Genomic DNA, 16,993 nt, shown 5'->3' with positions numbered 1-16,993 from the left:
ACTTTTGGTTTCAGGAAGGTAAGACTTTGGTTTTACTAGGGAAAGCAGTATTTCAAATCTAACTGACAGGAAGGAATTGATTGAAAACCCAAAGGTGGGAAATATTTTGGGGATGAAAGTAATAATGAAATAACAGTCTTTGCTACTGCACAGAAAGAATTGGGAAAACAGTTTTGACACAACCTAGGGAGCTGAGACTGAGACCTCCTGAGAAGATAATGTAAGTGATAAAGAAGTTCAAGTGAACTGGTAGCTTTTGAAAGAGGCTATTCTAAATATATAATGACAAACCTGGCTTAAAGAATTCAAAGACAGTGACCAGAGAGGGACATTATGGTTCCTGCATCAGGAAATCTTCAAATATCCAAAATGAAAAAGGAATTGAGATCTAGAAAAATTGGCATGTGCCTGAGGACTGCTATAAAGGAACATGAAAAATAGATGAATAAATTCAGGAAGATTGTCATGCGAAATATATTTCAGTTGGAGAAGTCAGAAAATTTCTGTTAAAATGTCAGAAGTAAGAAGAAAACAGAGAAGAGTAGAGGGATTTAGTAAACAGAAGGGAAGACAAGCTGCAGACAGTGCTGGAGTATTCAACTCTGTCTTTGCTTGAGTCTTTTCAAAGGTAAATGGCAGTCAATTCTCTAAATTAATTTTAACATGGAAAAGGGAATGCACTATGGGCACGGTGCTGGTGGGATTGCTGAATATTTAGATTTAATATATGTATTCAAGTCAACAGTTCCAGATGAAATTCACCCATAATTCGTGGGTGAGAATTTATGCAGTAATCTGAGAACTATTTTAGAATATATTTGAATATATTCTGATATACCATATATTTGAAAAACTGTGGAGGATTACAAGCTCCTAGAGAATTGGTCATGCATACATGGAAATGAAATATGGCTAATATGTCATGTGAACACAATCTAATTTTCTTCTTTTATGGGGCAACTAGCTTAGTGATTGAAGATTTAAAATATAGGCATTTTATTTTATTTTAATACACTTTTTAGATGAACTAAGAGCAATTCAGAAGTAAATACAGAAGAAATGCTCTAGGGGAAATTATGTTTAGGTGCACAACTGGTAAAAAAAGTTGTTCTTGAAGAGCAGTTACAAATATTTCACATTCATACTTAGATGACATTTCAAATGAGGTCCTGAAGGGGTCTATTCTGATTAACTTTCTAGCCCGTATTTTCATTAGTGGCTTGAATCATGCACTAGCAATGGGCAGGACAAAGATAATAATACCTTCTAGCTGATATTAGACCATAAAGGCTATTTTTTCAGCATTCTCAGGCCATCATTGCTATAGCAAAATGCTTCTGTGGAGATAGGCATACACATTTCAGAACAAAAGAGAAAAGGGAAAGAGATTTCCAGTATTAATGCGAGCAAATTTTTTCTGATGAGGCAGTAGAAATAAGCCTGCAGAATTAGCACTGAAATTCTCAAGCCTGTCTGCAGGGCCCTGGTCTCAGACCTGTAATCAGCCACCAGAGATGGCCAGGGCAAAACTAGAAGCTAAAAGGAAAAGGTTTCCTTCCAAACTTGTGCTGAGATGTTTCTGGAGAAGTCAAGCTTTTACAGATAACTAGAGAATGGATCAACAGATAGATGCTCAGCTAGATAATGAGTCATAGAATCACAGAATCTTTTTGGTTGGAAAAGACCTTTAAGATCATCAAGTCCAACTGTAATTTGTAGTGGAGTAGGTTTAGCGGAGGGAGGCTTTCAGAGAGGCCATGGAATTTGGCACAAAACTTTCCTTATAGGCAGGGACCAGGAACAAGCAAGGGTATGGAAAGCTGCTTAAAAGGACCTTAAAGATACAGCTCTGCGTGTGAAGAGGAAAGGGGTTCTAATGTGATTTGACATATTACTGAATGATTAGGGAAAAACTGATAAATTCAGTTTGAAAAATATGGGTGTGTTTGCAACAATGAAAAAAAGTAGAAAAGAAGTGAAGTTTGTAGGGAAAAAGAATATTTTTCGTTATGCCAGCCACTGTTAGCTGATCTGGGTCAGTATTGATCCCTCACTCCCTAGCCTACTTGGAATGCTTTGTTTATTTTTGTTATGTCTTGAGTTAACTGTGGACAACTCTTGTGTGTTTTCTCAGTAGCTGAAGAGAGTTTTGTGGTTCATCCTTCCAGGCCTCAGGAAAGCCTGTGGGGATGATCCTTTTATGCTGAAGCTTTATCCAGATAGCTGTATTTGCAACTTGGTTGAGGACTACTATTTCTCTTTCATACTTGAGAAGGGCTTGTGTGCTCAGAAGCTCACCATTGTGTGGGGCAACACAGCAGGGGAAGTGTTTGAGAAAGAGAAAAGTAAAATTCAGATTCTTCCAAAAGCTGACTTTGCCATAAAACAAAACGAGATCAAGGGACTTGCATGAAACATCCAGTTATGGGGAATGAAATGGCAAGATAGGCATCGTCACATCCCAATAGATATGATCAATAAGGTAACAGTCATGCCCTCACCAGTTAGCAAAAAAAGAAATTCAAACTTTTCTAGGCATTATGGAATTCTAGGGAATGCATATTCCAAGTTACATTCAGCTTGCGAGTCATCTTTTTGAGGAACCCAAAAGAACTATTTTGACTAAGGCCCTGAGCAACAAGTTGTTGAACAGGTCAAACAGTTCATGCAGTAGCCCATGGGCCAGTCCAAACAGGACCAGATGTGAGAAATGCTGTCTATGCTGCTGCCAGGGAGCATGACCTCAACTGGAGCCTCTTGCAGAGAGCACCTGGAGAGACCTAAGGTCAGCTTCTAGGTTTTGGAGCTAGGCATATAGGGCATTTCACTCAAAGACCTGGGTACAGTTGATGGGTAATGTGGAAGAATGCAAAATCTAGTGCGTACCGCAAGGAGATTAACCATTGGGGGAAAATAACATGTGATTTCAGTTGCATATAATAGAAAGTACTACATCAAGAATTACCCGAGCCTCACAAGAAGCTGGGCAAGTACAGCAGTGATCCAACCTGAGCCAATAATTTAACACAATATGCCATCTCTCCTGTCCTGAGCAACCACCATAACACATGAAGCCCAAGTTATGAGCTCAACGGGTACTTTATGAACATGGGGGTCGCACATAGACTAAGGGAATGATAGCTATATATGTATATCACATGACAGGAAGGAGGCTGGTGCTTAATGGGGGTGTATTGGATACTGTAAGACCTGAGAATGACATAAATGACACAGAATAAGGGGTGGAAATTGCACTGGGTTTGGCTGGGATGGATGGATTTTGTTCATAGCAGCCCATATGGTGCTGGTTTGGATCTTGTGATGTTCTGGATTTGTTTCTAAAGTGTAGATAACACATCAGTGTTTTGGTTATTGCTGAGCAGTCTTCCACAGTATCAAGACATTCCCACTCTGCCCTCCCAGTGAATAGGTTGGGGAGGGGACACAGCAAAGGCAGCTGACCCAAACTGACCAAAGGGATATTTTGTGTCATATAAAATCATGCTCAGCAATAAAAACTGTGGGGAAGAGGTGTTTTGGGAAGGGAGGCATTGCTTGGAGGCTGGCTGGGCATTGGTCTGCTTGTTGGAGGTGGTCAGTGATTGCCTTTGTGTCAATTTTGTTTTTTATCTTCCACTTTCCTTCGCTTATTAAACTATCTCAATGCACAGGTTTTCTCACTTGAGCTCTTCCTATTCTCTCCCCTGTCTTGTTGGGGACAGAGCAGAAGAGTAGCTGGGTGGCGCTTAGCTGCTGAAATGGGTCAAGCCACCACACCTTGTCAATGGCCTTGTAAGTTGCATTGCCACCTTACCATGCATTTCTCTTTTGACCATCACAGATGCAATGATAATGCTACTGTACAAAACTAAGAGGAACACTTTAGTTAAGTGATACTTCCTGGGAAATTCAAAAGCATACAAAATGTTAGTATGCTGGTCAGCAGGGCAGGATCCTTGGAAATATGGAGAAAAAAATAAATAGATCAGTATTTCCTTGTCAAAGGTTGATCATATGGGATTAGCAAGATACCTTTATAGAACAAGATAAGCAACATTTTAGAGCAGCAAAGTATTTGTTATACCAATATATGACTAATTACTGTAACAGAAAGCCTATACATAACTACAAGAACTGTAAGATGGGTAAGGTACTGCCCAAAGGGAAGACATCAGTGGAAGAACAGTCAAAGCAAAGGAATGTTATAAAAGCAACTTCTCAAAGATATTTCAGGGACTTATACTTGTACAAAATTTTATTAGTGATTCTCAATATTATACTTATTGATAACAAAATTTAGAGGTATTATCAACAAAGTTAAGTTTTTTATATAAGTACTTGAGAACTTGAATTCTGAAGTTACCATGTTCTAAAACATGTAGTGGGCTACATGCAAGAAAAGCTTCTGGAGCAAGAAAGCTCCAGAATGGCCTGAGTAAGCACTGTGGTGGGATTCATTTCTAATTTTACACATCCATATCTAAACTGGTCACCATAACCTTTTTTCACGTTCTACAGAGAGATATAAGTACTTCCACCCTGCTTAACGGAGATGCTTATACCAGGCAGAGGTGAATTATACTCTAAAGATGAATGTTTCTTTTCACTGACCACAAAAAACCCTAGGCAAATGGGTTGGAGCAAGATGTCCAACTTTTAGATGTCTGTGCTAGGACAGATGTGTTCTATCCACCACCTGTTTGGGAGAGAAATCTTAAGAAGCTCTCTGAACTCAAGAATGGCTGCAAGAGACCTGGAACACTGGGCAAAGAAACAACTCTATTCCTTGGGTCTTAGACCTTAAGCAAACAGGCTATAGCATGCACCCATCAATAAACAAGATTGCATCAGAATTATAAACTTCATCATTATTATTGAATAATTAGCTTTCACTCCCTCCTCATCATTGCAAAAAAGTGGAAAACATCTCTAATTTAATTGTGTATTAATTTACCAGTGGTTAGGATCAAGGGATTTCTTTATTAAAAGAGAAAAATTAAATATCTTTAGTATGAATCCAACATTGATTGCCACCTTTTGAAAGATGACATTGAGAATAAATGTTTACTAAATGGAAAACATGGAAATTAAATCACAAGCACTAATTCCCCAAGATCTGGCGTATTCTGCAAGGCTTTTAACCAGCTCGGGAAATTTTGCCTGGCTGGTTCCCATTGTCACCATTCATTATTTTTCCTCAAAAGCATAACAGCTTTCAGGACTGAAAATTCTATTTACATTCCTAGAAAACACATTTGAAGAGAATGAAACTCTCCTCCCTCCCTTTCTCCCTGTTCCAGATGTGACAGCAGTCAGAATTAAATTGAGGATCAGTGGTGGAATTGGGTGTGTAGCCACAGGTGTGTCCCACCAGAGACAGTGTCTCCCACTGAAGCAGTGGTGAAGAAAAATGATGATATGAAAATGCTGGGCCTTGATCAAGATTTGCTTCTCTAAAAACCACAAGAGAATCAAAGCAACAGATGTTGGGAAAATGTAATAACAAATCTAAGATTTAGGACTTAAGGGTGTTGGATGAAATCCCATCTTCAAGTGCACCCACTTCTAAGTACATATCCAACATGATGACAGACAACTACTCCAACAACTCTAAATGCTCTAAAAACTGAGTTAGTAAATCTTTATGGAAATGAGATTTGATGCATTTTTAAACTATGTTTTCTTCATTTTCCATTGGTCTTTTTTTAAACTGTCTCCTAAGGAACAGTCTCTTCTAAGCTTAGCAGAATGCTATCAGGGACAATGAGATTTGTATGGAAGAGGAGGTAAACTGACACGCAGAGCAATCGGGAAAAAAAATACCTTTTTGGAATTTTAATAGCATGAGATTCAAGGCTCTGGACAATATGTGAGCTTTATCTCCAGACTGAGGACAGAAACTTCTGAAATAATTTGGATGTTGTATTCCTATGATCCTGGCCTGATTTGCTGAAGAGTGGTAGTTAAAAAACCCATACAAACCACTATTTCTTTCCAATTTACCTTGCATCTCTGTTTCTAAACTACAGAACTGATAGAAAAGTGTTGTTTGGAAGAGATTATTGACAACTTTTGGAGAAGCAGTTCACAGAAACTAGATGAAATCTATTATCAGCATAGGATGACAGAAGAAGAAACACATTTCATACCTACATACAGGCGGTATTTCTGAATGGACAGAACCTGACACGTTGAATACATTTCCAGACACCTTACTGTGTAAAAACAAACAAACTGAAAAGAAACAAAACCCAATGACTTGACTTCAAAATTTTTAAAGATTAAAAAGTTCACTATTCATTGTCAGCACATTATATCATTCCTTTTAGTTTTGAATAGAAACCCACTGTGCCTGAAGGACATTAATGCCATGATTTTTGAAGAAGACCTGTACTTACAGCCTTTTTCTTTGAATCAGTTCAAGTACTTCAGCAATTACAATATAATCTTCCATCTTTCTGAAGCAGAATCCTCTCTTCTAATGACACTAGATAGCACAGAGCTCCTCCAATATATTCATTATCCATCCCAGGTGCTCTATTCCTGTGAGTCTTCCCATCGGAATCACTGGCCAGTGTCACAAAGCAGTATTTCCAAGATGTAAACTACATATAAACTTCCTGTAGAAATGTAAAATACAAATGAATAATGGGATTTTAAAACAATAAAGAGCCCGGATATTGGTCTCTTATACCTGAAGCACACCCTGAAATCTTAAAAAGGCCCAGTTACTTGAGACTCATTATACTAAGTCTGTCTCTACATCAATCTGCTTCTCCCAAACAGCTCCTTGATAACGCTTCTCTTTCACCTCTGAACTAGCTGTAAGCAAGTAAACTTCAGAACTGGAAGCAATTTAGCTTCATCAATGCAATATTGTGCCCATAGTAAATAAGTTCTGCTGAGAGTGTTACCTGCGTAGAGCATGACATTAACCAGGTGAGTCCAATTCCCCATAATGGAACCCATCCTGGAAACCTGCCTGGGGAATCTGCCACTCACCTTCCACAGCATAAGTTATTTATTTGGCCAGGACCTTTCTGTTCAGGTCAGCATGGTCCACTTGATGAAGGAAATGCTATACTTCCACTTTGTCCAATGTTTTGCTCCACCCTCAGTGAAAGGCTTCACCGACTGCCTCAACTTCCTTACATGTTGTCCAATGTGCTCCTTTTAAAGACAACAGTCATTCTGCCTTTGGGCAACTAATACCTGTGCTCCTAAGTTCTAGCAAACTTCCTTTGTCAATTATCAGTATGTGATGAAAAAAACCCAAGCCTTCAAAAACTTTCCATCTTCCTGCATATCCTGCTCACTGACTGAACAGGCAATAATATCATTCTTTAGAGACACATCCTCCGGGCTGCTGTCACATGGCTCTGGCACAAAACCAGAACATCAGCCTTGAATCATTTATAGGCCTAATTCACAATTTAACAAATTTTTGCCTCCTTAAAATATGGCCTCCATGTTTATTCTTGTTGCATGATGGCCATGTAGTTGGTGCTGTGTGAATCCAAGACTGCTGTGTGCACTAAAGCATTTAACCTGTAGTGGACCTGCATGGACAAGTCTTCTTACCAGAAGAGACACTCCCAAAGCCAGGGCGAGTCTGTATGTGCACCAGAGTGGCTATATGGGCACATCATTTTGCCATGCACCATGGTCTAATGCTCTCCTGGAGTTTTTAGCACAGACTTTTCAGGCTTCTTCCCACTGGCATGTGTACATTCCTCATATAACAAGGTGATAGAGACTGTGCTAGAATAAACATAGATTTGTAAGCCTCTTCATTTCATGAAGCGCTAATAATGTTCCTCAAACTTACAAAACACAAGCTTGGCAGTGAATTAAAAAAAATATTTCTGAAAATAGTGCAAAATTTTCAGCAAACAATATCTGAGCTACAAAAAAGCAGATGCCACCTGATTAAGCACCGTATTATGCTTTTGAATTTTATCATTTTGGAGGAGGAATTTTGCTTTTAAATGAATTACACAATTTGACTCCCAGATCAGGGTTTTCATTTTTGGAAAACTACATATTCAAGGTCAGGTTGAGGAACCTGATCTAGTGAAAGATGTCCCTGACCACAGCAGGGTGGGGGACTAGTTGATCTCTAAAGGTCCTTTCCAACACAAACCATTCTATGTTTAGCCTCATACAGAATGCAAAAGCAACAAGAAAAAAAGTCTACCTAGAATGGCACTATAAAATGTGACTTTGTTTGCAGGGGGCTTCCCTTCATGACAGCAAAATCTATTTTACGTGGTCTTTTATCAGCTAAAATTTGAGTCAATAGTACCATAATGATGTCCATTGAGAAGCAACATGAGAAGGAAAAATATTTAAATCATTTCATCAATTATTTGCTAGCTTAAGAGCTTTTTGTTGTTTAATTATTTCAGGTGATGACAGCTGGAAGTGATATAATTGTACTTTTTGCAATTGATGTTGTCTGTGTGTTGATGACATGCTAATGTCATCAGCAATGCTGGCTTTTGTCTAAGATGTTTGGTCACTTGTGTTATTGTTGAGGAAAGATGTTAATCAGCCAAACCCATTAACTATTATCTTTGATTTATACTCAGAACAAAGTTCAACTTCCACTTCCTTGGAAGCCACAGAGGATAAATCATTGTAAAGAAGAGTAATAAATTTATTCTGCTGAAAGACAAAATTGAATAAAGATAGTTTGTCAAAAATATGTAGGAAGTTTTAACTGATCGATGTCACTACATGAAATTTCTCCATGGTATAATTATTCTAAACTGATCATTCCTAGACTTAATCTTAGTTTTTCATTTCATAGTTACTAATAACTTTAACAGTTTACTTTCAGTAAAAGATATTTTTATTTCCATTTTATTAATACACTTTAAAAGTCCTTACATTTATTTAATATTCCTCCATCACATTTAACTTTGTGGGAAAAGAAATACCTTTTTTTTTTCCCCCAGGTGGCATATTACTGATCAAGTTTCTTTTATATTAACTATATGCTCTCCACATTCAAGCCATAGGAGTATAATTCCATTTTCTCTTCTTGGTAGAGATTTTTAGAATTCTTTAGTAAATCTTCTCCTGCCCTGGCCCCAAAACTTCACATTAATACTTTATTCTCCAAAATGGTATCTATTTTTCGTAAATGTCCACATGTAAAAACACGTGAAAAAATACATCTTTTAATGGTTAGTTATGTGTAAAGGTTGGACTTTGTAATACTTTTGAGTTTGGAGGTATATATTGTCTGTCAATATTCTTATGTACTTTTTGTCTTTATAAAGTTTACCAAACTGCTAGATGAGCTCATCCAGAGCCCTCTCATTGTCAGGCATATATTTTAGCTAATCTCCAGTCCCATTTTCCTTGTTCCTTCCTTCAATTTTCAGTAATCCTTTGTCTCTCTTTCAGTGACCAGGTTATTATCAACAATAAAATTGTGGCAGTCATTTGTGTTTATAATGTCCTGAGAATATTTCATAGCCAGATCAAAGCTGAGTTTATCTTAATTAAGATCTTACTTCCTAATCTTTCACTAATTTTGGACAATAAACACACAGATATATTTACTCAGGGATTCTTTGTAATCTAGACTCTCTCAGAAAAAACTTCTACAACATTTACTAGGAAAACAAATCACACAAGTGGTTGTAGAAGAAATGGTTTCCCACGCAAACTCAACTTGCAATAAAATTGACTCGTGAAGTCTTGGAGCCAGCTGAACTGAGTGAGTTTTTACTCACTCAGTGGGAACTCTGTCAACACCTAGTAAACACTGTACAAGCTCGGCTTGGCAGAGTGTCTCCTGTGCTGCCAGGAGGCTGAGCGCCATGCTTATAGTACGTGTAGGCTCGTAGCGTGTCCCATCTCAGCCAGTCCCAGCGGAGTGCACCAGGCTCATGGAGCAAGCCACTGTTTGAACAAGGGAGTGAGGTACTAGCACACAGGTCATATCACCAGCCCCATTCAGCACGGTCAAGGAATTTTCCTATTCATGAAGTTTAAATTTCAGGCTGAAACTGCAGCGGTGAGCAGAGGCTACAGCCACACAACTTCCACCAGGGTGGCGTAGAAGTGAGCGGAGACAATCTCTACTCCCGTCTTCATGCCCATGTGTGCATGTACTAATTTTACTATTGACTGAAAATAATTACAGAAAATTAAGGTAGCTATGTCGTTAATAATGTCTTAAAAATAGTCCAAAATACAGATGCAATGCTGGGATGTCTGCATCTACATCCGCATTGTCCCAGTGTTTACACTGTCCACATCAAAAGCACTCTGGCTTGCAGTCACAGCAAGACCTGCTGCTGTCATGTTAAAGAAAGGCAGCTCAACTTTGAAGAGTAAATTCCGCTTGATAAGAATATATTTTCATAGATTATTTTTTCAGCATTATCACAGAGATTCACTGAAGGAGTAATGGAGTGGCAGGAAAAAAATCACCTGATAAGTTATTGTTTAAAAGATTAACGCTTCTAAGACGAAGACTAACCAAATGTAAATTCTCTTAGATCCACAGAATTAATCTGCATGAATTAGCAAGTGTCTACCTTAACTCAGATAAACAGTGTATTTGTAACTTACTACCTTACAGGAAGTTTCACTGAGTTTGGCAGTAATCCTCCTAATGTGTCATGAGAGAGGTAACATGAGACTTCATACGCCATGCTCCAAAAGGCTTTTTCTTTCAAGAAAATTGTTTCTTGTGGGATACAAGTGCAGTCTCATAACAAGAGAGCATATTTGTATCAATGTTATTTAATCAACAGTGAAGGAAAACATGCATTTCAATGAAAACAGGCATTTCAGGGAAAACATACCCCGATGATTAAAGACTAAAATTCAGATGTGAAATCACACTATAAATCTCACTTCGAATCCTGTAATCTGTTTATTAAAGTAATACAGAATAAACGCAGAACAGAAAAATATTAATCAGTAATTGCTTAACCATTAGTATTTTCCTTTAAAATAGACCAAGTTCAGAGATCAGGTCCAGAGTTGCACTGAACCAGACTTTAAGGCTCTTTCAATTTGCCTCATTTGAATTTGAAACAGTATTGAACTCTAACAGCCTGAAAGATCAGGGGGCACTAACCATGAGGTTTGTCTAGCACCCATCCCCTTCTCCCTTATTCTGAAATAATTACTTATTTCAGATTAAAAGCAAGCTGTAAATTAATATCGTAGGGCCAAACCATTTTTGTGGAAAGATTCAGAACTCTTCTTAATTGTACCTAAGAGGATATATAAAAACCACTGAAAAATGTTATTACTTTGTTGTTAGAAGTAATTCTGACCCCTTTCTTAGGATCTTAAGATATTTTAAGAGGATTTTTTCCCCTGTGTGTGCATTCCATAATTGTTCATTTAAAGCCCATACGTGTCATCCTTTGAAGCCACCAGGAGTTCTCAGTACACAGTGGGCACCTAATAAATAACAAAACTGTTCAGTTATACTGCAGTCTGGAGGAATATTCACATTCCCTCAGGAGCTGACCGTGATGGAAGAAAGAATAGAAGCCATGGTGATTCTCCACAGAAATGGCTAAGTGTAAGAGAAGGAGCAGGGCTAGGACTTCTGAAATGTACTGTTTTATTGGACATCTCAGATCCAACACCTGGAAACATTCTGCAGCAGCCACTCAGTCCTGATGATGAATTTTCATTGAGCCTCCAGCAGAATTCTGCGGACATTGGTCCCCTAAGGGAGCCTTGGAGCTCCCGGCTCCTTGCCAGCTCAGTCACGTGAGGCTGAGCCTCCAGCCTCCGGGGTCAACGAGCTCACACAAGTTTACATCAGTGGTGGGCAAGGCTTCTTCAACAAGTGATTTCAACAAAATTTAGGAGGTGGAGTTACAGCATGTCAGCTATTAACTTTGTGCAGCAGATATGAACCAGGAATGAATGACTGTACACTCTAGATCTTGCCATATCACAGTGATGCATGGAAACTTTTTCAGGTAGCCAGGCTACATTTCCAGCAGTAGCTGCCAATGCCAGCTGGACAATTTAATTTTGGAAACACCTCATGTCATAGAAAGATTTGTTCTTCCTCTCTTAAATTTCTAACCTGCAAGGTTTGGGGTTTTTTTCTTTTAATCTAGTTTCAATCTAATTCAAAACAAAGGTAAGTTTTTATATTAACAGCTCCTTTGAACTGGAAACACCCTGCCTTCACTGGCTCTACTGATCCACTCCAACAAGCTGCTTGCCTGAAGGATCTGCTTAGGTCAGGGAAGTCAAATCACCAGTGCCAGTGGGTGTAAATCACGAAGTGACACAAAATATACTTTACAGGTCAGAAAACAGAAATGTCTTTTATGACTTACAAATCAACAGTATTTCTTTAGATTTACATGAAAGGCTTCATTAGCCGTATATTTCCAATTCCCAAGAAAATATGAAGGAGAAGGAGGAGATATATACAACTGAAAAATATGTAAAATATGGTAGTCTGGAATTCCTTACTGAAATTAGTTATGGAGAGACGTTAATCACTGTACCTTCTAATCGGGCTTCAGGTCACTACCTTTACTCTTAATCTTTGCAAAGATTAACAATCAGCCACTTTACATACATAGCTCTGTAAAAGATTTACAGATTCGGACTGTAGGAATGAGCTCCAGATATCCCTGCAAGCTTCCTGTCTTTCTGGTTCTTCCAAATTAAATCCTGGATTATGTTCTCTTCCCACTCTCCCCCTTGTCCCTCAAAAAATAAAAATTCATCCAGCCGTAGTGGAACAATAATTTAAAAAACATACAAACGTTTTGCATTTTGTTCTGACTTTTTCAGAACAGAGTCATTTTTGCTAAAACACATCCTGAGTAATTATAACTTTACTCATGAAGAAGGCAGAAGCAAATAGTTCAGGGAAAAAGACTGTGTTTTAGTGTGCTGCTGGGTAGCAAGACACAGCAGCTCTGAGCTCTCAAGGACTGGATTCTTACAAAGCAAACTAAACAGCAGTAGCTGGAATGAACTTCTTGGCCAACTGTTGGATACACTTTAAACAAATTGTCAGCATTTCAATGAAATTAACCTTTTCTTTCCTGTTGTATGACACAGTAACTTTCATGGAAAAAAACCACTCCTAGAATCCTTGGTCAACTTCCCTTATGTTATGAAAAATATTGTTTCCTACCTGACTCAACAGTTTAAAAATTCACTATAACACACCTACTTGTTCAATACAAAGAAAATACTTCTTGAAAACAAGAATTACATTCCCTGCTCTGGTACTCAAGGCCAGATTGACACGGTACCAACTTTCCGGTTCTCTATGTTTAACCCCTTGACAGGGGCAATACACCTCCCTTTTTTCTTCTACTGTATTGAGATTGGCACAGCCCAACGCTGGCTCATCCTGCACCACAGCTTGTCCTACGGGACGCCGCCACAGGGCTTGCTGCTTTTCCCTGAGAAGGGGCAACTGCTGGTTAACAGCAACCATTGCCCAACAGCCAAATTCCTCCTGCCTGCCCACAGCTGCCAGCGGGGAGCAGAGGTCGACTGCAGCCCCGGTCCAGAGGAAGGATGGTAGCCTGACCTATGGTTTCCGAAACCAGATCTGTCTCTTCCGACTGCTGAGGCCGAGTCAGTTTGCAATAGAGATTTCTGCCATGTGTGTTAACAACATCCCCCAAATGTGCTCCTATTTCATTTAGGGTCCTTGTGCTCTAGCTATGGACAATAAGCACTGCTAACCCACCGTAGCCAAGTACGTTAAGAGTGCTCATGACAGCTCTCCCCTACAGGATATATGTGTTGTGTGTTTATGCAGACACACACCCCTTTCCCTAGGTATTCTGAAAAACTACAATAGGGGGTTACTGGAGTTTCCGTCAGATTCTGGAAACTCTCTCCTGGCTAATCAAGCAGTCTGCAAATTCCTCTGTCACAAGGTTCAATGCCTCCACATTCCTTTGCAGAGTGTCAGGGTGATCTAACAACAGGAAACCTGCTGCTGCTGGTTGCAGAGCAACCAGGGAGAGAAATTCTCTGTATTATAACAATTTGGTCTTCAGCCAGGCTCAAGTTCGTGTTGTCGGGGCTTGGGAATAGCTGACCACAGCCAGGTGGTGAGACAAAGCTGTCCACAGCTTTGAAGTTTCCTCCCTAGACCACTTCCTTACAGGGCTCCTCAAAGGGAACCAAGTGGCATTAAAGCATTAAAAAAACCCCAAAACAAACCACAACAAAAAACACAACAAAAAAAACCCCAAAAAGCCAAACAAGCTTTATTATAATATAAAGTCAGTCAGCTAACATTTTAAACAGGAAAAACCCCAGCTAGTTAAGACACTAATAAAATTAAATATATAAATAATATTTTTTTATACATAGCTCTCCCTCTCCAACATAGTCCTTTATTCTGGGCTTGCTTTAGCTAGCTTTGTGGCTTCCTTACCATAGCAAATTCTGCACTGCCTCCCCTGATCAGGAGAGGCTTCCCTCTGGCCCTGCCAGGGGCTGGCCGGCTGCTCCCAGCTCCTTGGAGCAGTTCCCATCTCCAAGCTGTGGGTTCCCAGCTCTGTGCCCTGCTCCCTCACTACCTTTCCCGATGGCTCTTGAACCTGCCCACTCCCTCAGCATGCTCAGTCGCTCAAGAGCCATTTCCCCCATCTTGCCTTCTTTCCAGTTGGCTGCAGCTGACCTAGTTTCTATTTAAAGAATCAGCATGAAAACATCCGTACCAACAAAACAAATGTCAAATCTGCCTCGCTCAAGACTTCTCGACCATGTCATCCAACTGGCTTTTTGGTGGCCAACACTTAGGACAAGATTAGTTAGACCCTGGCTGCTCAGCCTTGGAGGCAAAGGGAGCTGTGCTGTCAGCAGCCTCATTAAAAGCCATTAACTCTATTAATATCTTCCTCACCTGTCTTCTCTTTTGACAGGCCATGTAGCAAACCCAGCTCTGGAAGATGCTTGCAGAGAGAGCGGGTGGCATCACCAGGGCTTGTGCCATCACTGACACATTTCGGGACAAAAGGGCTGATATTTTTTTCTGAGTTTGAACTGCATCACCAAACTTTGAAAAAGGCAGCTGCAGACCTGCAGAAGAGGTCAGAGGTATTGTGGATCAGACCATTGCAATTAAGGCCCATCCCTTAACTAAAAAAAAAAAAAAAATTAAATCATGATCAGAGTAGGCTATGCTGCAAAACAACATTCTTAAGTCCATGGCCTCTGTTATCAATACTGTAATCAATGGAACTATAAACACAATAATTAAGAATTAACCTCCTTACTTAATGCAAATTACCATTGACTAATCTCTATAGCTGAAGATACTTGGTTTACAGCTAGTCATCAATGTGTTGCAAACAGGAGTTATGTCAAATTCACGCAGTGTGGTGAGTTGTAGATGAGTATAACTGAATGCACCCACTGTGTTCTTCTCAGCTGAGTTTCAAAAATCTGTACACAGGATTCCCTAATTTTCCACTAATTCATTTAAACTAATTTTGCATTTATATTATTTTTTGCCAAGGTTGCTCTTTGCAGGGGTTCTCCATTGTTTGCTGTAGCATGATATGACAAACCTTTCTTACAGAAAACTGCAGATCGACAGGCTGTCCATACATTGCAGTAAAACCGTACTTTATAGAAAGCACGTGCTGCATTTGTAACATAAGCATGTATAAAGTTCAAAGTTACAACACAGCAACATGAACAACTATTTTTAATACTCAAACTTTCTCATAAGCTCTGCTATTGTAAAGGTCAGTAGAATTTGAATGGTAGCAATCTTTCAAACCTTTATAATATAAAACATTTACCACTTAAGGCTAGGTTTGGCAAGATTTTTGGGGGGGCTACACAGTGCACCGTTAATACATAACAGGAAAGATTTCTTTGTTAAAACTTTTCAGTAATCTTCACTAATGCATATTTCTGTGTGTCTTATCACACCCCGAAAGAAAGAAAGAAGGAATTTGTTTGTTTGTTTGGGGTTTTTTTTGGGGGGGAAGTACCTTATGTTTGTTTATATTTCTTTTGCTAAAGATTCTGACTTATTAGTACTTTATTGTTAAAGCTCATACATATATCCAAGGATTTCACATTCATCAACTGTTTACAACAAGCCAACTCGAATATCAACCAAAAGCAGACAAAAATGATAGCATAAATACAATTAAAGCAAATCCACTTAGAAGGTGAATGACTATTTATGGTATTAATTTAGCTCTGGTTGTTACATATATTCAACTTTCCTTCCACTGGCCAGCAGAGCTGAGCCTTTCCTGTCAACAGTGCCTTGTTCACAGTATCTGAAGCAGCTTTTTTTCAGAGGAAGAATGAGATTTTCGAGTGTTTTCTTTGATTGCCCCTCCTTTTTTCATCTCACTTTTGGTACATCCTATCATTTCTGTCTCTCTGCTCTGTCTTTCCTTTCTGTCTGCTCCTCAGTGGACTTGCTAGCAGGCTGACCTGCAGAAAAATCGTAATGAAAAATGGTTCCTTTCTCTGCTTAACAGGACACAGTCCCCCCAGCTGGATTCATTTCACCACAGCAAGATTTGTGTCACAGTCAGGCAAGCAGTACTACTTCAGGAGAAAGAGAGAAGTTTTCAAAACTGGCTTTTCAAAGCACTCTGCTTCACTGACTTGTTGAAAGTCTCCAGGCTTCATAAGAAACCAAACTCTCTAGGTCATTTGTCTCTAACCTAGGTATAAAAACATCCTATTAATTTTCATTCATTCCTCAGATAATGAAATATAAAAATTAGTATCATGCTCCAGAGGTTCTAATGTTTACCGTGTTTGAAGGATTACTTGCTCAAAGGGTGGATGAAGAAGAGCAGACTTCTGCTGCAGGAAGAGTAAGGGATTAAATGTGTCTCACTTCTTCCACTTGGAACTTTTAAAAATCTTTTGGATAAAAGACTGTTTACAGAGCTTCTCCTCATTTTTTTCAGTTCATACACAATTAACAAGTCAGAATGTTTCTCTCCTCCCAGCAAACTGTAAGGAACCA

The sequence above is a fragment of the Balearica regulorum genome, chromosome 1, assembly GCF_011004875.1.
Source record: "Balearica regulorum gibbericeps isolate bBalReg1 chromosome 1, bBalReg1.pri, whole genome shotgun sequence".
Classification (NCBI taxonomy): Eukaryota; Metazoa; Chordata; class Aves; order Gruiformes; family Gruidae; genus Balearica; species Balearica regulorum.
This window is presented reverse-complemented; position numbering follows the sequence as displayed.